The 25212-nt window shown below is 39.3% G+C and overlaps 1 long non-coding RNA gene across 5 annotated transcripts; it reads left to right on the top strand.

Moving 5' to 3' along the window:
* The first annotated feature begins 5943 nt into the window (after positions 1-5943).
* LOC125391773 (uncharacterized) lies at positions 5944-24561 on the top strand. 5 transcript variants are annotated; one of them, XR_015001355.2, is made up of 6 exons: positions 5944-6017; positions 6450-6569; positions 8303-8447; positions 17709-17827; positions 20276-20519; positions 22896-24561. It is a non-coding gene; the product is annotated as an uncharacterized LOC125391773 (long non-coding RNA). The 5 variants fall into 5 exon arrangements; XR_015001354.1 differs by lacking the exon at positions 22896-24561 and having other exon boundaries at positions 20276-20699; XR_015001357.2 differs by lacking the exons at positions 20276-20519; positions 22896-24561 and adding an exon at positions 18307-19701.
* Positions 24562-25212: the final 651 nt, after the last annotated feature.

The following is a 25212-nucleotide window of genomic DNA, read 5'->3' as shown; positions in this document are numbered from 1 at the left end:
TGGGATAAATATGCTCTGTCTTAAGGCAATTCTTTCTCCCACACATACATGGGGAACAATTTTCTTTAAACACGCTAAGCTTACATTTAGAAAAGGAGCTGTCAAACTGGTATGGAATCATTTAGGACCTTAAAAGAAAGACCAGTTTGCAGATACCATGGGCTCTAAGTTTCAAAAAGTCTGATGAGCCTGCAGTGGAGTTTCTTCACCTGTGAACTTTAACAAGCTCCCGCAAGGGATCCTTGTATGGTGACTGCTAGTCTGGTGCCCACAGGGCGCTGAATTGGCAACAACACTCATTACCATGCGCTATGTGACCAGGAATGTAACTTTCTAATGTATGTTTTCTTTCCTTAAACCACTTTGATATAGCTTATGACTGTGTTTGGGAACTAAATTATTTCAGTTTCAACTCAACTATAGAAGTCAAACATTTCTGTATGACTTTCAGCGAGTAATTCCTCTAGAATTACAAATAAACCCCTCAGATCCAGAGTTGAAACGTCTCCATATGTCCAGGACTTTGGACTGATGGCTCAGTCCCTGTTTGATGTTTTTGGGAAGGAAGCATGATTCTGTGGAGGAAGGGGAGTAAATATGAAGAGGTCCTAGCTTGGGGAGCCCTTCTGTTCTAAACAGGGAGATGAAAAGTATGTAAGGAAACCAATAAACCTTACCACAGCATAAAATAATGTCATTTCTTTGCATTTGTAAGTATGTGGGGTGTGTGTGTGTGTGTGTGTGTGTGTGTGTGTAATAGCTGTGTGAATATATGTCTGCACACATGCTTGCAGAGGTTAATGGAGGAAGTCAGGTCCTGGTCAGGTGCCTTGCAATATCATTGTCCACCTTATTATCTGAAGGTCAAGTCTCTTACTGAATTCGCTGTATCAGATTTGGCTAGGCTGGCTGTCTAGGATCTACTTGTCTTTGCCCCTCGGCACTGGCATTATGACATATGCAGGCATACCTGACTTTTTTTGTACATGGTGATAAGTATTGGATTCCTGGTTATTGGGGTTTCCTCTGCTGATGCAATAAGCCAAAACAGACTGAATTAATAAATACAGATTTAATAGACAGCAAAGCAACTCCCAAGTGACTCTCAGAAAGGGAGAAGAGAAATCACGTGGCAGGCCTGGCAAACAAATCTTAAATACCCTGTATCTGTAGTCTTGAGCTGCTCCAAGGTGTGCTCTCTGAGAGTGAGGTTTGGGATGCCAGGAGTGAGATTGACACTTGCATCCTCATGTTTACCCAGCAAGTGTTCTTGGCATTGAACTTGGCCTCAACACAACAATGGCATTTCAAAAGGGCATTGGCGCCTCCTGAGAAGTGTTCTGTTTTGTGGTTTCCTAGCTCTTTGTCCCCCGAGGTGATGATAGTTGTTGCGAATAAAACTCAGGCCACATATTTTGGAAATACTGAACTAACCTTAAAGAGTTTGTTTTGAGACATCTGTGCTGGTGGTCAGTGCAGAGACTTGACTTGCAAACCAAGCACTCTACTAAGGTGCTACTGCTCAGCCCTTCCTCAGAATCCTTAACATGGTGATTAGCCCGTCACCCTGAGTTTAAAGATCTCATAGATTTTAGAGGCCTCCAAAATCTTCATCATAGGAGGGTGCAGAGAAGGAGGTAAGAAACAAAACAAAAATCCCCAGCTTCCTCAGTGGGGTTAGGAAATTAGGGCTGTTGTTATGCCTCAACAGTTAAATGGCCTCTCTCTCTCTCTCTTTTTCTCTCTCTCAAAGTAAAGAAAATACACACTTTCAAACCAGGAGGTGGTGGCACACACCTTTAATCCCAGCACTCAGGAGGCAGAGGCAAGCGGATCTCTGTGAGTTCAAGGCCAGCCTGGTCTACAAGAGCTCGTTTCTAGGGCCGGCTCCAAAGCTACAAGAAAAAGAAAAAAGAAAAAGAAAAAGAAAACAAAATACCGCTTTCTCTGCGACAGTCCAGAGAAGATCTCTAGGAAAAGTAAAGCACTTTTCCGTGTTTTAGTCCGTATCACAAGGGCATGATCCTCCACATTGCGGACTTTGACATGAGAGTTACCAGTCATAAAGGGAAGGGGCAGATAAACATGTCAATGCCCCAGAGTAGAGGTGGCAGCAGAGATGAATGGTCATTTAGTCGCTAAGAGTATAAAGCCTGGATCTGAGGATGCTGGCTGTAAACCTAGCCTTTGTTTGATTACCTGTGAAACTCTGGACAGTTTTACTTCCTGAATCTACTTTTGTCACCTTCTCCTATTAGTGCGTGATCTACATCGCTGACACACAGTGAGATCAGGCCTAGAGGACTTGCCACAGTTCTGACTCGGCTAATGTTGCTGGTAAGTTTTTAGTTTTCTCTTCTGGCAACAGATGTTTGTAGCCATTTCAACGGTTTGACCCTACATCTCTAATAAGTTGCCAAAAGAGAATTTTCCATCTCTGGCCCTTTGAACCACACCCTGCTTTAATCATGAACCAGATTTCAACACCACCTCTGAAAGGTCACCACCCACCACAGATTTCTCCCTGTAGTTTTAAATTTCATTGCATTAAAAGCAATCCATCAGCCAAACGGATACTTAGTGCCTCCACTAAGATATTATATTGTTATAGGATCTCACTTTAATCATAAAGAGGAAAGATGTGATTGAGAAATCGAGGGAGTGAGGACATTTATAACATCCTTGATAACTTCAAGACAGCATTCCACACGTCCTGTAAGGGAAGGGAAACTCACACTTCATAAAGCCATCTCTCCAGAGACTACAATATCACCAAAATGTCAGTGTTACCCAAGCCCTCCATCTCTCCAGAGGCTACAATATCACCAAAATGTCGGTGTTACCCAAGACCTCCATGTGTTCAAAGACTACAATATCACCAGTATGTCCTTGTCACCTAAGACCTCCAAGTAAGCTTGCTCCCTAACCTAACCCGTCCTGCCTCTCCCCCTCTCCTGTTTCTCTTACAAATTGCTTTCAATGATGAAATATTGTAGCCTTAAAGTTCTTATTCTGATACTTAATGATACTGTTTTATTCCATTTCAGTTTTGCTTGTGAAACACACCACACCCAGTTTATAATGTAATTAGCCCAGAACACTGGAAACTAATTCTGAATGGGTCTTGTAGACTTAGTTATTTACCAGCTATGTGTTTCTTGTGCAATGATGGAAAACTAAATTCATATTAAATTAAGGAGGAGGAGGAACAAAGAAGGAAAGGCAGGCAAGCTGGAGAGCTGGGAGATAGTTCCGTTGGTAAAACACTTGGTTTGCAAGCACGAAGACCAAAACTCAGTCCCGAGAACTTGGGTTAAAATAAACAAACAACCAATAACAACAAACTGAACTTGTAGTTCCTGTCTGGGGGAGATGGAGATGGTCACATCTTTCCTCCTTGGTAGCCAGCTAGCTTCTAGCCTAATTGTTGAGCCCAGATCAGTGAGAGACCCTCTTTCAGAAAAACAAGGTAGATAAATCCTGAGGAATGTACCTAAAGCTATCCTGTGCCCTCCAAATTCACACACATACACACACACACACACACACACACACACGAAAACAAAAACATAATAATGCCAAAACTTCTGGAATATAATGTAGGCAGTTCTAATAAGCAAGTTCATAACTCTAAATGTCTTCATTCAAATATCAGAGAGAACTCAAATAAATAAACACTTCAATACTCTGAAAAATGTGAATAAACCAAATTGAGAACAAATGATGGGAATAAATAATTAAGACCAGGACAAAATTGGTGAAACAACAACAAAAACTCAATACAAATAAACAGTGAAATGAAGAGTTTGTTCACTGAAAGGAAAAAAATTATGGGTAAACCCTCACGTAACCAAAAAGAAAGTCTCTATTTGATAACATTGGTGATTTGACTGGACATTATGATAGATATCAAACAAATTTAGAGATTTATAAATGCATACCTTGAAAACCCATATTTCAGTACATTGAAAAACCTAAAAAATGAATTTCTAGGTGCATTTGACCCACCAAACTTAAACCTAGATGAAGTCAACAATTTAACAGACCGGTATCAAGTAATGAGATTATGGAAATAATAAAACACTCTTATGGTTATAAAAATCCCAGTTCCAGATGAGTTCACTGCAGAATTATACCAAAGCTTAGAAAAGAATCAAAACTAGTGTTTATCAAATTATTCCATAAAATAGAAAACAGAGAAACACTGCCAGCCATCTTTTACAAAGCATATATTTTTCTAATAATCAAACTAGGCTAGAATACTAACCCCAAAGGAAAACTATTGACAAATAAATAAGAGTAGATTGTGAAGTTCTCAAAAAAATACAAACTGAATACAGGAAAGCGACAAAAATATTATTCACCATGGCCAAATTAGCTTTATTCCATAAAAATCAAAGATAGTTCAACCAGTGCAAATCAATAAATGTACTAAATCATATGCAGAAGTCACACAGTCATCTCAATGAATGGAAAAAGGACAAAATGCAGCAGCCTTTTGTGACAAAATCTGGAGAATCTAGTTATACAGGAGATACATTTCAAAATAATAAAAGCAGAACATCATAGGATCACAGCAAAAGTCATACTAAATAGAGAAAAGCTTGAAGCATTGTCTTTAAAATCAGGAACAAGGCAAGGACGTCTACTCTTTCTGCTCTTATTCAACACATAGTACTTATAAAAGATAAATAAAATAGGAAAAGAAGTCAAGGTACCCCTATTTGAGACAATTTAATTCTAAACATAAAAGACATCACCTGAAAATTCCTACTACTGATAGACACAGTCAGCAAATGGACTCAGGATACAAATGTATATACAATTTTTTTTAAATATAGCAACACCAAACATACAGAGAGAAAAACTGGGGGCAAATCCCAATTTACAATAACCTCAAAGAAAATATAACATCATAGAGTAACCTAATGAGGAAGTGAGAGACATCCACAACGGAAATTCTAAACCTTAAAAACTTGAAAAGATCCTAGAAGATGGAAATACCTCTCATGCTCATCAACTAAAGATTAATATTCCTCTAGGTCTTGGAACTGGTGATGTAAATGCCCATTTAGTGCTGAAGCACTGTTAAGCCAGTGGGCTGAAGACAACGTGTGCTTCAGATGCAAGACAGAGAGATGGGGACAGATCTGAGCTGGAGGCTCCCTCCATACTGAACAGAGGCCGTGGTCCCAGAGGATGTTTTGCACGCTGTTGGGGCAAGGAGACAAGTCATAAATGATCTAACCTAGAGGGCCCATGAGCTACAATATGGACCTGCCGGGCAAGTTAGACCTACTAGTGGTGGGTTAGCTCTTCTGGAGGTAGGGAGCTTCATCCTGATTGGATCTGAGACTCGCTGCACAGGAAGGAATCCATGCCTGACACTGTAAGCACAGGCCCTAAGCACAAGAGGTGAGTACACACTACTGATGCTTTACTAAATGGACATGGTGTCAAGGTAGTGGGAGTGAAATCCAAGAGGAGTTAGGCAGAGGAGTGATCAAAATACTTGGATGAAATTCATGACATTCTCAAAGAAAAACGCTATATTAAAAAAAAAAGACATCGGAATGAGACCCAGGAACACCTGGTTATAGAAAAACTAAGTGGAGATTGCATTTGTTTGGAAAATGTTAAGCTTGCATTGTGTTTAGCATTGTACTATACATCAAAAATTACTGAGAAGCAAAACCCAGAATGAGTTATCTTCCTTGGTGAGTGTGGGTTTATGACCCTGCATGGGGTTCTTCAGAGGCCAAATTCTAAACTGATCATCAGTGCATTTAGTTGTAACAATGGGGTGGGAGAAAAGGATAATTTTCGTCTTTGGATTGGGACACACTTTTTTTTAAAAATTAAGTCTGACTTTGATACTTGATGATAGGAATTTGGACTGTGACCAGTTTGGGGAGCTTAAAATAAACTGCTGTAAACAGATGGGTGCACGTATCTGAGTAGACTTGCATTTTTGTTTCTCTCAAGGAAAGACGAACACTGGGCTTGCTAGGCTGTAGGTAAGTACGCACATGCTTGACCGTGTAAGTTATTTGGCTAACATGCAGGAGTGACTGTGTGATTTTACATCTCGCCAGCAACTTACGAGCCCCACTTGCTTCATTCCCAAATGTTTCTCGTTCTAGCGGATATGTATTTGCGTTTTTCTAGTGCCCCATATTCCTGAGTGCGGCTAAACGCTAAATTTGCCATCTGCAAATCTGTTTGATGAAGTGTTTTTTTAAATATTTTGCTAGCTAAAAAATGACATTATCACTGAAAGACAAGTGTTCTTTACATATTTTAGACATGTGTCATATTATTTATTTACTTGAAACTATTTCTCCCAGTTTATGCCTTTCCCTTTTCTTTAAATACATATTTAAGTATACATATAAATATATATTAGATATATATGTCTTATATTTGTGTTTCTGTGTATGTGTACATAGGTATTGTGTGGACAGATACACTGCTGCTTGAATGTGGAGGTCAGAGAATAACTTGAAGGAGTCAACTCTATCTTTACCATGTGGACGCAGGGGACTGAACTCTGGTCATCCGTCTTGGTGGTTAGTGCCTTTACCCACTGAGCAATCTTGCCTGTTTCCCAATATTTTTTAAAAAGATCTTTTTATTAATAATGTTTTTCAGAGTACAGGTTTTTAATTAAAGTGAGTTCCAGTGTGTTAATTGTGTTTTTAATTAAAATGAGTTCATTGTGTGTTTGTACATGTGTGCACATGTGTGTTCATTCAAGTGTATCTGTGTTTAGTTGTAGATTCCAAAGAATTTTCTCACATATTTTTCTAGAAGTGTGTCAGTTTTTATGTGTGTTAGGGTATATGATACATTTCAAGTTAATATTTTTATATAAATAAAGTAATGGTTATATTTTTGTCTGTTTTTTGCATGAATATATAGTTGTTTCAGTAACATTTGTTGATTAAAGATATATATTCCCTGATGAGCTATCTTGGGACCATGGACATCACATACACAACATTAACAACAACAAAGGATAGCCTTTTGTCCGTCTTTTGTTTCTAAACTTCCAAGTCTGCTTCATTTACATATACATCTATGATTTGATAATACCATAGTAAGTGTAACTTTTTTAAAAAGTCTTATAAACAGGCACTCTAATTCTTGTATTTCTTACTTCTATCAATATACATGCATGTTAGTAAATAATATATAAGCAGACAATATATATGTAATATTCATGTTGTCTATGTATGTAGCTATATTGCTATTTTAAACCCTTTTATTTTATTCTAAAGTAAGTATTAAATAATATAACTTTACCATAAGCAATTCTGTAACTGAGCCCCAGGAAAAAAAAACTTTAAGTTTGGGTTAATTAATACATAATAAGAGGTCTGTATTTCAAGTTTATGCTTTGATAAATTTGTAGTCATATTTATACCAAAACCATCATTACAACCAAGAAAAGGAACATAAATTCCCATTGTCTCCAAGTATTTCTGTATTCTCCTTGTAATCCCTTCCTGGGCCCTTCCTTCTTTTTCTGCATTCTACTGGGAAATCACTAATCCGCTCTTTGTAGCTAGAAATTGACTCCTTTTCAGTACACAATACCTAACTTTCTTTCATGGAGTATTACGATTTGTCCATGATTCAGTGTTTACTAATAGTTCATTTTTTGGATCATTTTACCAGTGTTGATTGACATTGGGTTGTGATTATTTTTAGGTTATTACATGTACAGTTGACATTAGTATTTGTTTATTAAAGATGCATAAGCCTCTGTGTCCACGAGTACATACTCTAATTGGTGAGCTCAAATACAAACCAGAAAAATAGAACCCAGAGCGTCTTAAATGGACAGGACAGATAGCAGCGTGCTGGTACGTGAGCCATCAGGCAGCTTCTACGCAGTACAACCAATATGAGACTTGTCAAAGCGAGAAGCCGTCGCGAGCCACAGAGACAGAGAGAATGTGTACTGGTTTCTCTCTTTCTGAATGCCTTCTTTTTAAAGACAGTTCAAGGCATGTATACCATTCTTGTCTCTATCTGGCAATCTAGCGACTGATACGTTTTAACTCCACATTAAAAAAAAAAAAAGTCTTGCCTCACCTGTAGCCTGAGTACAGACCTGTGCTTGGCTCTTCAGGACAGACTGACCTTCTAACAGGTCCCTTGGGTTAGTGTAGGAAAAGCTTCCACCTATTCCGACTGTAAATAAAGCCTCTAGGCTCAATGGGATTCCACCTGTCTCCCTTGCCTGACACATAATACAGCAGAGACAGAATTGTCTGTTTTGTTTTCGTTTTTTAAGAAATGCCCTAGTCTCTTTCTCTGGAGCACCAGGCGTTTCATGCAGACTCCGGGCATCTGGTAAAGCTGCAGATTAACTGTGTTCATCAGTTTGGATGAAGAAGACCCAAGCATCACTCTCTGAAGAATTTTAACTTGGAATTAAGGTGCATTACTTCTCTTTCTTGTGCATTCAATAATATAAGGCTTGTCCTTTTCTGTTCTAAGGGTCCACACGTGAGTGGATCTCAAGCAACTGCGCATATGCTCAGAAACTCCTGTTGCAGTTTATAATTGTTTGTTCCTTGGCCTATTGCAGAAATTCAAAGCTGGGTTTTATCGCTGTCAGTGGGTTCTTACGTGAGTTTTGTGTCTTTGATATTTTCTCAAGTCGTTTACACGTTCAAGACTTTCTCACAAATAAACCATGAAAATTTTAAACAAACTGGCCCCGAAAGTCTTGGGTCCACTTGGGAACAATACATTTATTCTTTAAAAAGTCCAATAATAACTGGCGTGATTGAAAATTGTTTCAAAGTATTGACGTGGTATATGTGATAATTCTACATAATTTGAAAGTGATCAGCTATGGAATACGTTTTCTATTGCTTGTCTGGACAAACAAAGAGGATGAATTTATGCTTGATGTGTTGTTAACTCACGCTCAAAACTTTTATTTGTGGCTTTCCATTTAAGCGAAAACCAAACAGAATCCTGCTTACTGAACATCATGAAATACTAACAAGTTCTCCATTTTTGAGTCTAGTAGATCATCTTGACTACATCTTTGTTTTTCCTCCCAGGGAAAAGTCAGATTAGCAATTATAAGTGCATTACACAGGCATTTATACAATTATGACAGAATAATGTATTTTTAAACCACAAGCCCAGTAGAATAATTTAATAAATATCACACATAGAACCTAAGTATCTGAACACCGGAGTAGCTAAGGGAATGAGAGTGATGGAAATCTGCAGGGTACGTTTTGCAGCCACCGAACTTGTACAGAGGATAAAGTTCAAGGCACTATTAGAGAAAACAAATTATCTCCAACCTGACCACCACAATCAAGTTGTAGCTTTTTCATACACCCAGAGTCTGAATGAACCACAGATACCCAGCGGAATTAAAATGTACCACTTTGGCAAAGGGTGGGGATGTTTAGCGTTTTGTTTTCTAAAAGGCTTACAATGGAAAGATACAAGGAATGTCTTAAAACAGAATGCTTAAAAGGGTCATCAACTGATCATACTGTTCAAAACCTAACACTAGTCACTTTATGAACTTGGTTTAAAGTTCAATTTGATAAAGCATGCTGAGCGTTCATTGTGTTTATTCAAAGCATGGAGCCAATTAACACTATCATCACTCCAGCTTTCGAGCGCTCTGGGCTAGTGGAAAACAGAGAAGCGTTTCAGAAGAGCTATTTAGCTGGACAGAAATCCAAGAGAACTCAACACATAAGGGTAGGAATGCTTTACAAAACAACTTTCTGACTTTCCTGTGCTTGTTCTAACAGCCTCTGGGCCATGTGGGAAAGCTAATGGCTAACCGTCTCAGGGCAGTCCCGTCCAAGGATGAGAACAAACACTGGCAACACAGAAACCATCCTCTCCTTGGCCGTTCATGTCACACAACAGACATGAAAAGGCCACTTGGGTTCCTATTTGAAAGTCTATCCTATATTATTCCAGGAGAGAAAGCCAGAATATAGACGGGCATAACACACTCTGGGTTTACCAATGAAAGGGGCAGAAACATGTCTGGAATGGGATCATAGTTCCAACAAAAGGTCCCTGGAGGCTCCATTCAACTCTAAATGGCAAAGAAAAGCTCAACGTCAGTGGTACTTGACCTAAGCCCTTTGGAGCTACAAGCCTTACACCTATTAGAAACCTTGAGGACTAAGTTCTGCCTGTAGAAATTTTGTGGTGATGTAATGTGCTGGACCCAGCGAGCACTAAGTTGTCACTGATATGCTGGGGAGACTTTCAGGGAGAGTGTGACAATTTGGAGGTGGCCCCAAGAAAACTGGCATGTTTACATAGTCATGTCCAGTTTACCTATGTCAGAAGACACGTTGACAGACCCGAGAGAAGGAATTACACATGGTTGCTGGTTATCCAGGCTGCTGGAAATGCCACTAGCCTGGCCAGTCAAAGAAAAACACATGTGGCTGCCAGAAGTAACAAAGTAATGGGTTTTCCACGTGAAGCCATCGGTTCTGGACAATCTGGTATTTTTAGAGGAAAGACTCATGCATAGTAGGTACTGTGGCTATTCAGTGCTGAACTCCTGAGGCTCATGGATTCAGGATGGGGTGGACTGGTGGCTGGTGAAGAAATGAAGCATCAATGCAGAGAATTTGTGCTCCCAGAGGAGCAGTAAGTTGCAAATATTGGGAAAATATTTAATAACTCGTACTTTGAAGCATGACATGTCAAAATCTGTGGATTCCTTATGGCACCAATACCCTGGAATGAACGCATGTTTCAGAGTGAGAAGCAAGAGCTTAGGAAATGTAAACATACTTTTCCTTCAATTAACAGCCATAACTATGTTACTTAGAAATGGAAACACAAGTTATGTGTAAAGTATACAAGATTTTCACACAGATGCATATGTCCTAAGGGTCTTTGGCCAAACAATGTTAAGTTGGGATCTATTAGTTCACTGTGACTGCCCATATTGCTAGAACTTCCTGTAGGACCAGTTTAATACTTGGATGCCATGATTTCTCTCTCTCTCTCTCTCTCTCTCTCTCTCTCTCTATATATATATATATATATATATATATATATATGTGTGTGTGTGTGTGTGTGTGTGTGTGTGTGTGTGTGTGTGTGTATTTCAAAATATTTCTAGTTTGATAGTTTCTTTTATTTTTGAGATAATAATAGAATTACACCTTTCCCCCTTCCTTTCTTCAGATTTCTTTTATGAAAATATCTTTTCACAGCTTACATTGTAAAAATTTTCAGATACAAGCAAACTAAATTTTTTAAAGGTATATAGGCTTAAAATTCCCCCAAACACTAAATATCTGACATACTCTTGGAAATGTGGAGTCTCATAGTACTCGCTAGACTAAAGCAGAACATTTTGCAACAAGTCAGTGCCTAAGAAAGCCTCAGACTGATCTATAGTACATTTTTTCCTCATTGACAAAGCTTATATAAAAGATAGTCATAGTAATCTGTTTTATTTCTCTTGGAGCTAGATGCACCATTTAGTCCCAGAGTGCTAGATGTCACCATTCAATAAAGTAGTCAGCACTCTCTCTGTCTGAATATTCATGATCCCAGATGCCTAGGAAATGTGACATCGTACAACAGAAACCCCTGAAAGCTTCTTTTCTGTGGAAACTAGTTCCAGGCTTGAGTCTGGGATTTTAGGCAGTATTTAGCTGTAGGTCCACTGCCCTAGCTAACACACTCTTTGTTATCAGCACTGGAAAGTTTCATAATTCTAGTGTGTTCCTATTATGTCAAATTGTTCATTTAGAACAGAATACACTGTGCATTGTATTCTCCTTTCTTAATACAACATCCTAGATAACCTCCCATTTCCAGTCACTGTCAAAGGTCAAACACATCTCCTGAAGCTATTCCTTTGGATTAATACCTATTTTGCACATTCATGAAAGTTATAATAGACAAGTTTTAGAAATTATTAGGTTGGGTAACGACAAGCAGAAGAAAGATTTATATTTACCAGGAAAGATTTGACATGAAGAACCATGATAAACAGACAAGCCTATATATGTATAGATCATAATGCAACATGAATTATGGATTTTATTATTGTAATGCCATGTTTAATGATGAATATTCACTATAATTCAAGACAGGCTATATGGGAAGAATATGACTATACCCAAGGTTAAGTGTCCAGTGGCTAAACAGACGAAACTATGATAAACCCTAGATAGAATAAAATCAGGGGAGAAGCTTAAAAGATTGTGAGAAGCAAACAAATCTAAGTAGAAGAGAATGACTTGGTTTCTAACAAGGGTTTGGATCTGTTCTTGCAGTCAAATTATCAAACATTGAATTGTAGTGAAGAAAGCAAAGGTGACATGTGAGGTCGCACTGTCGCATGGCTTCTTAGCATGTTTCGCAGTGTTGCACAGCTTTTTAGCATGTTTCAGGCAGTATCTTACCTCTTTAACCACTGCCGACAGAGGTTTCTGCTGACTTGATCAGTCCCGTCTGGTTCTGCTCTCTACCTTCTCTGCTATGCTCTAGCCTCAGGGCCTCCTTTCCCCTGGACATGTCCATCCTTCAGGTCCTTCCTTAGGCGGGTGGCAAGTACTGTTCTCCACTCAGTGATCCCTGTGTTTCCTTCACACTCTGTCCTCTAGCGTTGTGACTGGCTCCATCACATTGTAAAGGCATAGCTACACTTCTCTGTAACACAGTCTGGAAGTCTTTCATTGACCTTCTAGAATCCCAGCCACTGCCTAGACCTCTCTCTTTTTCATTCCTTTCATTTTCTTCATAACATGTATGATGTAACTTTGTCGGTTCTCTGTTTCCTACAATTATATGGAAACTAAATATTGAACTCAGAAACTTAGTCCATCTATATCTTTTTTTCTGACAGTTGATGTCAGGTACATGGAAAATAGCCAATAAATATCCACACAAATAAAAGCATAAATGGGTTAAATAGATTCTAATGTGGGGAATCCAAAGCCAGTGTTGAGCCAACAAAGCCAGGGCTTTTAAGAATACAAGCAAGAAAGGCCTGTATTCACATTGTCCGTGCCACAAGCAACCCAACAAATCCATAAGGCGAGTCTGCTTTGCTTGCCCTTATTTATCACTCACAGCAAGCCTTTCATCTTACGGCTCCTGTAATTTCTCTTGGACACGCTACAAAAGACACATGGAAACCTGAACTCTGTCCATGGGAACCAGCAGACGGTTAACCACACTTCCACTAAAATTGCTTGGTTTTTTTGACTTGTTTAGACTGGCTATTTGTCAGTTGGTCACCCTGAGAACAGAAACTTTGCATTCAATGGTGATAGTTCTCCCTGCCTGAATCAGTGGCTGCATTTAAGTGGTTAGAGAGACATAATCTTCAACTTAAACACAGGCATCTCTGAGGGAAGAAAGGCAGGCCATGAAGGTCATTGCTCTGTGGTTGGAATCAGATACCTGGGTGCAGAGGGGAAGACTTAAGGGAGACCATGCAGAGAAGTTTAGGAGTTTAAGACAAGAGGTGGTCTGGGGCTCACATAACAATCGAGAAAGAAAGAAAAGTTTGCAGGATGGGTGAGAGAAGTATGGGTTTGCTGACAAAATCCTGTCATTCAATATTATTTAAAAATATTTTAGGTTAGGCAAGGTTTCAAGTGAAAGCCATTCATTTTTTGTTTGTTTTTATCCATCAAAATATTTAACAATAAACCTATAAAAGTGGGCTATGGAATCCTCAGTCCTAGCTGCTGTTCAAATCGTAAAGACTTCCCTTCACATTTCTATGCATCATCCAGAGTCATATATATGTTCATCTTACTGAACTAGATACGAGGAACTATGGGAACAAAGAACAGAGTACTTTTTTTGCTGGGCCTTCCTCCTGCCTCCTTCCTTCACCCGTTCCTTGCTTCCCCTTTACTTTTCTTCTCTTCCTCTCCCCATCTTTTTTCTTCTTCTATCTCCCTCCCTATCTTATAAGTTATCTTATAAGAATAAAGTTTTGTAAGAACTTTAAATGTACAGATTTGAATATAATAACATTTTTCTCTTAAGCAGAAGAGAGGATTGAGTGTAATGCAAGTAAAGAGATTTTGTTCATCAGCACCTGTGTGCATTCTCCACCCAGTGCTCTGAGGGAACAGGGGACTGAAAGACATCTGTTAGCCATCTAATAGTCATGTCTTCTTGATCTGTCTCTTAAAATTACAGTTATTAGAAACCTCTGCCATCCACTTCCTGTTGGCCAAGACACCTGTCATGAGCGCTTTACATCCAGAATCAATAGACACTGGTTTGTAGAACACGCATAACTTTTCTATGCCATTCATAAAGATAGAAGGTTCAAGAGTCAAAAGTGAGGAATTCTTGTCTCTGCCACTCATGTTTCATGATCTTCAAAACGTTAATAATATCATCAACCCCATGAGACTGTTGCATGGCTGAGGCCATTTAAAGTGTGTAAGCATTAGCCAATCGATAAATGCAACCATAAGGAAGAATTAAGGAAGGTAATGGTTTCTAGAGGAAGTCTTTACTAGGATTTCACAAATGGATTTCTATAGATATGTTTATTAATTAAAAGAATTCCACATGTGTCGTTAAGTAGCTTACACATATTCTATATTGGCTGTGTATCCTATTACCAGGTCTAACATTTCACTCCTTCTCAACAGCTTTGTAGTGTCAGGGTAGAAAAATGCCAAGTGCATTTGTTGTTCTAAATCGGAATGAATTTGTTCCACTTAGGATATTGGAAGAAAAACTGTGCTGTGCATTTGTAGCCTTGGTAGAGTATGTCAATGTGGGTAACAAGAGAATGAACCTCTTCTCTTTTGCCAGTGTATTAGTTTCTTTTCTTTGCCTATTACTGGGATACCATACTCTGACAAAGGCTACTAAAGGGAGAAAGGATTTGTGCTCATAGCTCAGGGTGGGAAAGTGAAGGCAGCAAGAGCTTGAAGGAACTGATCACATATCATCCACCTTCAGGGAGCAGAAAGGGATGAATGGAGATTGCTACTCACCTCCCTTTCCCTACTTACAACTCAGCGTCCTAGAGAGGAAATGGTGCCACACACAATGAACAGCACAGAAAACAATCTTCCCACAGAAAACAATCACAATAATAACACCCCCTCAGGTATGCCCAGAGGCCCGTCTTTCAGGTAAGTCTATATTTAATTAAGACAACAATGGACACTAAGAATCATGCAATCATTCAAGAACCCTATGGGGACCAAGGTGACTAAATGAGTAAAGGTACCAGTTGCCAAGCCTGATGACCTCACTTGGGACCCACAGTGTGGAAAAAGAGAACCTACTTCTGCAAGTTATCCTCTGACTTCCACACATGCTTCATGGTCTATTCATGACTGCATATATGCATGTGTGCACACATACACACAAATAAACAAACGGCTAAATCTAAAAATGAATTCTGAGAGACCTGTACATTCTCTTTATCATGTTTTTAAAAGTTATCTTTTTATCTCTGGCCAACATTTGCCATCAATGACATGTTCATTGTTCAAGAACACTTATGTTCTTGGAAGTAGACATCTTTGCTTTTTTTTTTATAACACCCTTGACTTCTAAAATTGTTGTTGAAGCTGGATATCTCCACATATCTCCAATTCTCTGTCTAGTTATATCAAGAAATCAGTATTCTTTGAGTTATTGTCACTATCCAGATCACTGAAAAGGAAGAGGCCACTGGAAGGTGTTGTGTTTATGCCACCTAGATCTATAATCTCTGCCCTCCCTCCTTGCATGGCTACTTACACATACGTGGTGGGTTTGGGTGAGAATGGCCTCCATTGGTTCAAATATTTGAATACTTGGTCCGCAGCTTGTGGAATTGTTTGGAAAGAATTAGAAGGCTTGGGTGTGACCTTGTTGGTGGAGGTGTATCACTGGAGTGGGCCTTGAGGTTTCAAAAGATTTGAGGCATTCCCAGGGCTCTTTATCTGCCTTGTAACTTGTGCCTCACGATGTGAGCTCTCAGCCACTGTTCGAGTTCCACGTCTGTCTGCCCACTTCCATGCTCCTGACCATAAGGACAGTTAAAAACTCTAAACATCTGGAAATGTAAGTCCAAAATAAGCTTTTTCTTCTACAGGTTGTCTTGGTCATGATGTCTTACCACAGCAATAGAAAAAGTTACTAACATAATATTATTTCAGAACTTATATCCTAATCTCATGAAATCATGTACCACTAAGGCAGTAAACAGCTTCCAATCCTCACTCCCAAAACATCAATGTCTAGAGCACAAAGAAATCTATCCTTGCTTCCTCAAAAAATCCCAAGTCAAGAAAACAAAACTCTTATCTAATTTAAAATAAGAAAATTAAGTACTTATAGTTGCAAAACTTGATAAAAATCAACATTAATTTATTTTGTTTTATAGCCATCAAGCTGGCCATTGTCTTCCTATTCCATTTTTCTTTTTATTTTAGATGCTTAGTACTGTATAGTATGTTACAGGAAACATTGTATTAAAAAATCTAAGGAAACTTGACTTAAGAGTAAAAGTAGAGATTATTGAGGAATTATAAACATAAATTCCTAAAAGCTGGTCAATGAAGGTCAAGGGGAATAGCCTTGTAGACCCTCTTTCTATACAACTCATAGGGTAGTTACTTATAAAGCCTCGATGAGTAAAATGGAAAGTTATGGAGGAAGACTTTGCAACATCAACTTTGGGTCCAAATACATGTGTGCTCACATTTACTTGTACCTATACACGTGTGTGCTCCCACACATGCAAACATACACACACACAGACACAGGCAAATGAGCATTAAAATAATCTCAAGTTGGAAAGATGGCTTGGCTGATAAAGCTATTGCTTTGCAGGCCTGGGGACATGAGCTCGGATCCCTACCACACATGTAAAAAACCTGGCATGACAGCACACACCTGTAATCCCGATGCTAGGTCAGCAGGGGAAAAAGAGTTCCAGAGGTTTCCTGGATGGTCAGTCTCGCCAAATAAGTGAACTCCAGGTTCAGTGAGAGGCCCTATGTCAAAAGAATGAGGTGGAGACTAACTAAGGAAGATGCCCAACAGTGACACCCAGTCTCCACACACGCCATGTGTGCTTGCATACACACATGGGCATGTACACATGCACAAATGTTAGTTCCCCCAACATGCACACAAATGCATTCAGTTCATGCATTTAATAAAAAGATGTCAATCAAATGTCTTGCATATGGTGTCCTGCACTGGGCAATATGGGCACAAGTATAAATAAAATCTAATTGTTTTGTCTCCTGAATAAGGGAGACAATTTCACTTCAGGACTATATTCAGAGATAACTTATTATCACTATTATTATTATTTCTATATATAATGTATATCCACATACATAAATGCATGCATATATTTAGTGCATGTGACTATGTGGGTAGCCATGCTGACAATAGCCAAAGATGTCTATTGCCTCCCTCTGTCATTCATGCCTGATTGCCATGAGACAGAGTTTCTCAATGAAGCTCTTTCAGGTAGGCTGGGTGGCAAGAGAGCTCCTGGGATCCACCTCCATGTACAAGTTCTGCCCAGCATTGGGGTTACAGGAAAGTGCAGTCACACCTAGCTTGTGACCTGGGTGCTGGAGATTTGAACTCATGGCCTCATACGTGCACAGGGAGTACTTAAACCATTCTTCCAGATTTCCTCTTAGTAGATTATTACACTTATTGTGTTTTTACAGGTGAGTCTGCACGCAAGTGTACACAGGTGTTCACACAGAGGCATAGATGTGGAGGTCAGAGGCAACATGCGGGAGCGGTTCTGTCCTTCAGCCATGTGGGTCCCAGGGATAAAACTCAGGTAAGAGCTCTTATCCTGCAAGCTGTCTTGCCCAGCCCTGCTCTTGACAGGACCTTGTTATGCGGCTCAGGCTGCCCAACAAACCGTGATGGCTCCATGTCTCATCAGAAACCCTATTTATTATGTATTTTGTTCCCCTGATGCGTTGAATTTCCACCACATGGGGTCTTCTCTAGTTACCAGGTTTGCCTTTCTCATAAAATAATTTCCTGGGCAGATGCAGGATGTAGTAAACATTTGGTCTGTCTGCTTAGAGCTGTTCTCCCAAATCAAGCACTGTGATGCACCATAGGTATACGCCACTGACGTCTGCTCTGAGAAAGATGGAGACCCAAGGATCAGAAAATAACTGTGTCCATGTCTCCCTTTCCTTCTCTAAATACTTGGAAAGTTCACGTTTCACTTGCTATTTTAGCCTTAGACAGAGCTGACCAAACTTTGACAGAAGCAAGGCGATAAGATCCCTTCACTTCCTCCAGATGGTGAGGCTATGGCCTGGCAGTGGCTTCTGGGTGTGCTGATTCACTGAGAGCATCAAGGAGCAGTGACAGTCGTGGAGGAGGAGAAGAAAAAGAAAGGGAGGAAGTGGTGGGGGGAGGGAGAGACAACAGTGACTGCTCTGGCCTGCTTCTGAAATGAAGGCATAGTTTTGTTTTATAGTCTGCTTAAAGAAATTTCAGAAAGAACTCCAGAATAAATGTAAGTGCACACACACACTGAGCAACCAAGGAGCATTTTCTCAGACTGTGTTTCCTGAGGAAAATTTGAAATTTTTTGCTTCTGGCCAGACTGGCCTCTATCCCTGCCCATCTAACTTTGCCAAAGCTTTGATCCTAAAGAAACACCTCTGTATTTCACGTCCAAACCCACAATAGCAGACCCTGAGGTAGATGGATTTCACATTTGTGATATTCCTAGTTCGCACGGACTTTCCCAAACCACACTCTCTGGGCATGAGGTGCACACCTCACGTCTACCCCCATCTTCTAACTTTGGCCAAAATTTCCATCACACACACCATACGCTATCTTCTTTTCCCCTTCAGTCAAACTTCCTGTCTATTAACCGTGCTGCAAGAGTTTCTAAGATTTCAACTCTTTCCTGTAAGTATTTCCCTCTGAAATCAGAACCAAGATAGAATTATCTTCCATACTTGGAATTTGAAGATGAAGCCCCCACCTGCACTCATACCCCAAATGACAACTCCAACACACTGGGTTCAGGTGTTGCCTCAAACAGTTTTGAAAGAACTTTGCATTTCTTGGTGTGAAATTGTCTACTTATTTTCTAAAGAGCAAAAGCAGGTTAGGCAGAAAGATCCATGCCTGACACCCCACAGTGGTATGCAAGAGGCAGGACATGGGAGAACCTGCTGATTCTCCAAGAATGATTGATGGACCCTGCACCCAGAGCTTCCTTGCTGTGTGGACTTCAAATAAAATCTGGCTTCTACGGTATTTTAGTGGTTACTCCCTTTATGACCATGGATTTCTTTTTGTTCTTGGTCTGAGATGGATGTTAAAATAGTTTGAAAATACTTCTTCTATTCTAATACTTAGCCCTTCCATTCAGATATGTTTTCCCTCCCCCACACACGAACAAGACATACATCGTGAACAGAGCCTGGAGGGAAGGGACCTTTCTGCTTTCATCTGACCTGAGATGCATTTGCTGTCATTTATGATCCACAACAACCTTGCCTGACTGTAATTTACTCTCTGTAAGACTAAGTTCTGAATGTATGTCCTCAGCTTGTACTCGCAAGCTGAGCTGAGGACACAGTCCACATATTGTTTCTGCCCCTTTTCCCCGAAGTGTATTCAATTTAAACATGAAAATGAAGTCAAGGAGTGTATTTATTTTTGTAATGAACACTAAGGATTTAAATTTTTATCTGTTCCCTTCTTCCCTTCTTTCTTTCTTTAATTACATTTCTCACTGCTTTTTAAAGATTATTTTTGTTTTGTTTTTCCTCAGCTTTATGTTGGAGAAGAGGAGTAAGGTGGAACCTAAGAGTTTAGCATTGCCTCAGAGATTCTTTCGAATCATATGAGTTCCCTCTCCTTACATTTTCCTTACATTAAAGTGGTTAGTTATTTCATTATTAGTCACTGGAATATTTTTTTGAATGGAAACAAACCGTGTGATTCCTCAGAGGAATATGAAAATTGTTACCAGCATAAGCAGCCTGTGAAAAACATGGGTAAAAACCCAAGTGTCCAAAGGAAAATTTCTAAGAAGCTCCTTTTAAAAAATTGTTAAATACAGTGATTGGCTTTAGGATATTTATTCCCTTTCATCTCTTGAGATCGTTTCTGTTCAATGATATTCAAAAATAAATGTTGGTTTCTTTATTCACAATGTTTAGGCTGAAAACCAAGCAAGATAAATACTTACAATTCCTCCTAACCTAAAATGGAAACAAACATTTGACATTTTAAATTCCAGGCACCTTCTCTACCCAGATAATTTAGCATAAACAGGATCAACGGTGTTGTGCTTCTCAGAAACATGCTGTTTATCCTGCTGTGAGAGTCATTGACACCAATACAGAAGCAGCTACGGTGCAGAATAGACCACCTTACAATGGGATGCTGTTGCATTGTGACTTGTTCACACTGTCCTCTAGGACCAGACAATAGGCGGCCTTAAGCACTGGCGCAAAGGGCAGCTTTGGAGAAGAGGACAACAGGTGAGAACAGTGTGGCTCTGGGAGTAGCTGGGCTTTACAGGCAGAAACACTTTTCAAACCTTAATGGACGCTCTCAGGTGATTCTTCTCAAAGCTGAACCAACATAAATGTGATGTAATACTGTAACCATTTCCCGAAACCGACAGATTGGCAGAAATAAATGTCATTTCATTCTTCTGATATGATTTTTTGTTTTCAGCAATGTTGAATCATCTTTTTCTCTACCCTATTGACTATGTGTCTCTTTTAAAATGAACTGCTAATCACCTTCTTTTGACCATGATCATATATATATATATATATATATATATATATATATATATATATATATATATATATATTTACCCCTAGCGTCATCTCCTGATTCATGGAACCTTTTTCTGTTAAATATAGCAATTCATCTTTCTTCCTCTGAATTTTATTTATGATATTTTTACAACGAACCAAAGTTTTGCACTGTCTACAGCTAAATCCCCAGCAGTTCTTTTTTTTTTCTTTCCTCCTTTTATGGAAGACCTCAACAATTTTGAGGAAATTAAGTCAACTTTGCATAAGTCAGACTTAAGGGGTGTAAGAACTCTTGTAGGATTTCCATGTGTCTCTACACACATGACGCTTACTATCAAACTGCTTCCATGGACCAGCGTTTTTTCCAGAGTTTTAGCCAGGAGGCTGTGCTATTTCATATGAATTAATTCAGTCTTTCCAATTTTTGAAAAAAATAGACTTAATGGAATATCTTCCAATTCTAAGGTTTCCTACCACATTTTTTCCCTCAAAGGTTTGGTGCTGCTGTTCATTGACTTTATTAGAATCTAATAAAACCTGGTGTCATATTATATATTCTGTTATTTTAAATTTAATATGTCAATATTAAGCAGTGTTGTGCAAAGATCTCTATTACTTCCAGATGTTCTACCAACTGACAAGTTCAAGGATCTCTGGTGCATGTTATGTTTGCCACAGTGAAAACTAATAGGAGATAATGTTCAAGACAGAAAATGAGATCAGCGAAGACTGAGAGTTCTATCCTAAGCACCACTCACACGTTGCTTTCATTAATGCCCCATCCTTCAGTTGTAAGCACCGCTGATGCCTGTGTCCTGTGTGTAGGACGGCCACACTTTGCAAAGGCAAAGGTCTCCTGCCACAAAATTGTTATTCTTTACATTAGATACATAGAAGGGAAAAGGAATCTTATTTATTTATCTTGGTCATGTTTTAAATGCATCCAAAGGCAGGCTTTATTGTTGCATTGGGTTTGTGAAGAACACATATAAAGTCACCCGCCGGCTGGCCCACAAAAGAGACTTTGAAACTGTGTGCTATAAAATACATGCTTTGCCTAACTCAGTAGCCAGTTTACTCAACAGGTCATTAAAAGCCAATTCAGAGGATCTCTCATGCGATTAGGTCCACAACAGGTACTTTGCTGGTGATCCTAGAAGAAGAAAACAAAACAAAACTAAACAAAAATAAAATAAAGTTTACAAAGAGCAGAAAGCTCACTCCTGAAACCCAGATTTCCTACAACACTAATACTCCTATGGAGAACAGGTAACGTGATAAAACGGTCCCACTTCCAATCCCCCAGCCCAAATCCAGTACCCCTCCTGCCCTCCAAGTATCAATCATCGGCCCAGCCAGGCAAATGAACTTTTAATCAATAACAGCTACTGTTTCTTGTACCAAGACTGTTTATGATTTAAAAGGGGGGGGGGGAACTAAATCAATCCTGATGTGAATGTTTTCCCTCTTGAAGAGAAAAAGTAACACCCAGTGTAAAGACAAGGGGTGTGACAATATATGTGTGTTTGTGTGTACATACACACATATATAGGGATATATATGTATATTTGAATTTTTGTTCACTTTGACTTTATTAATAACAATAACAGAAAAATAACATTGGCTCCATGGACTGATGAGTCATGTCAGCCAAGTGCTTTCAATCTTTGTCTCCATGCCATTCTAATTCCTGTTTACATTCATACGTTGGCATAGACAACTAGAAGTACAGGACAATTTAGGAACATCTGCTGAGAGACAGCAGCTGTGTTGGGAGAGTCTGCAGCTGTTCAGATGTAGGTATGAAGGATTAATCAGCTTCAGTGTAGGAGAAACAACAGAGGGACGTGTAGACTATGTTGTAGATGAGTCTGATCATATATGCCACACTGGCGATGTTAGTGTGTCAACCCCACAAAAGCATTTCTACTCTAGTTGGAAATTCTTGCCCCTTTCTCTATCCATTTTCCAAAGGTAGCCCTTTCAAGGTAAGCCATTCAAGGCTGGAGTTCTGCCAATAAACACCGTACCAGACCTTTAAGCCCCCGGGAACTCTGATTCTGTTCTGTGTGTCTTCCATTCTTCTAGGCTTCATCATCCATGACCTTCGGACTCATTAAATCCAAATAACACTAGTGGTTGGTCTTGCCGCATCTTGAGTCTCCCTCTAGCCAGGGACAAATCAAATTGGACTTCTTATGAAAGCTGGCTGCATTACTTTGGCATGTTTGCACAAAACCAGAAATAACTTCCCTGAAGATTACTGAAATGAAATCATCCTTCACCTAATTGAGAAGAACGACACAGGCTTATGCCCAATTTTAAAGAGTAATATGATTGGGGGAACGATGATGGGAGTGATTTCTTGACTGTTCTCTTTTACAGTTTGTTGAAATGGAACAAATCAATCCTGTCCCGATTATTTATAAAACCTTAACACCAATGGGGTGGGGTGAACTAATGAAACCAGGCGCAAGGGATGTGGAAACTTCCATTTCTAAACTGCTGGTACACAGACACATATTAGTGTCTTGTAGCTTTTAAGCATCGAAGAAACGCATTTTCTACCTCCAACAAACTGTTGGTGAATCTCAAGCCTTTGCACATAATTACTCATCACTATAGCTGGCAGCCAGGCAAAGGGGCTGCAAGCAGCCTGTGGTTTCGAAGAACCATAAAGACACTGGTATCTAGATTAAGGGGACTATCTCCTTATGCCCCAAGGTTGTTAAGTGTTAAGGGGAAGCTGTTATGGTTTCTCTTTGCAGAAATTCTGTGTTTTAATCTCGATTAAAAGAGGGCAACATTCGACCTATTACCCACACTCTGATGTTGCTCTCATTGTAAGACACATGGGTGTCTCTGGAAAGGTCTTCTCTAACTGGTGCCTTCTCGTCTCCTACAATGCTCACACATGTCTCAGACAAAGGGTAAACCATGTTCTTTCGATGCCCCACCTCCGTCCTCTGAAACTCCAATGATGCCCATCATTCTCACCCTTTAGTTTTCACTACTTGGACAGAAGTTCAGCTGTTCAAGTGGCAAGATCACAGAGATCCTAAATTGGTTGACAGCCCTCAGATTAGGAGAAGAAATTCATGAGGCTCATCAGTAACAAGCATGTGGGATTTCTTTTGCAGAGTTTCATGAGAATGGACCTCCATAATGGTGCTTAATGAGTAACTTGAGGTCAAATAGTTTACACAAAGTACAGTCCTACAAAGGGTCTTTATTTGAGCTGAAGCTGTCCTGCCCGCCTTTATGGAGTGAACACTCATGAAATACATTTCTCCTATGGGAGCTCCTAACTGGATGATTTGTAGTCTATCATGAAATTATTTTAAGCTCCCCAAGTGCACAATGGTAGCAGATCAAAGACAAGAGAAACTTATCTGAATATTGCCAAGTCCGTTGATTCCCCTCAATAGTCATATTTTCCAAAACACCACTCCTGGCATGTAGACTACAGATGGACTCCTGGAGTTTCCAAAGTGTAGTGAGTTGAGATGAATGACATGCATTGAAAGAGATAACATAGGTGAGTTTTTTCAATATATAGAAGTACGAGTAGAAACAAAATCTTCTCCAAGCTTTGAGTAAAGCAAATACCGTGAGTCATCCAAAAGCTTAAGATTGACCAGTTCCCCAGCAGCCTCATTCTGCCGGAGAAAAGCACATGGTGTTCAGCAGTGCCATGAATGTACAATGTCTCCAGTCATAGTTGATAACTGAGAAAGCATAAAATGTTACTATCCTGCTACAAGTTTATTTGAAAATAAAATTTCATGTCTTCCAAAATGATAATAGATTAGATTTATCTGGTGTTACTGTGTTCTTGCGGTTGTTTGCAATAGAGTTGAGCAGGTTTAAAGAAGGGCGAGTGCCTACTAAAAAACATAAGGCTACTTTAATTGGCAATAGTACATGATGAAAATGAAAGTCACTTTTGATCTCTTTCTCTCTTGCCTTTTCCCCTTCTTCTCCTTCTTCTCCTTCTCCTTCTCCCTCTCCCTTCCTCTCCCTCTCCCTGTCCCTCTCCCTCTCCTTCTCCCTCTCTCTCTCTCTCTCTCTCTTTCTCTCTCTCTCTCTCTCTCTCTCACTCATTGGTCTTCTTTTATCTTCCATTATCCCTACTGGCATAACTTCAAGATTTATCAGCTAAGCTAAAGATGAGATAGAATTGTATCAAGAATTTGTTCCTGGTCCAGTAAGAGGGTCACCCATGCTCAAAGAACTGTAGCTTGCTCAATAAGACTAGGAATTTAAAATGTTAATCCTGAAGGATTAACATATATCTGTTATGTATACAGATAATGTATATCTGATATACATCAGATATCAGCTATGAATATAAATACTTAGATAATAAAATATAAAGTATACTATTTTTAAATCCCCATACTTT

Source organism: Myodes glareolus, chromosome 5, assembly GCF_982192425.1.
Source record: "Myodes glareolus chromosome 5, mMyoGla1.1, whole genome shotgun sequence".
In the NCBI taxonomy this organism is placed as follows: domain Eukaryota; kingdom Metazoa; phylum Chordata; class Mammalia; order Rodentia; family Cricetidae; genus Myodes; species Myodes glareolus.
Note: the sequence above shows the minus strand (reverse complement) of the source record. Positions and strands in the feature narration are given on the sequence as shown.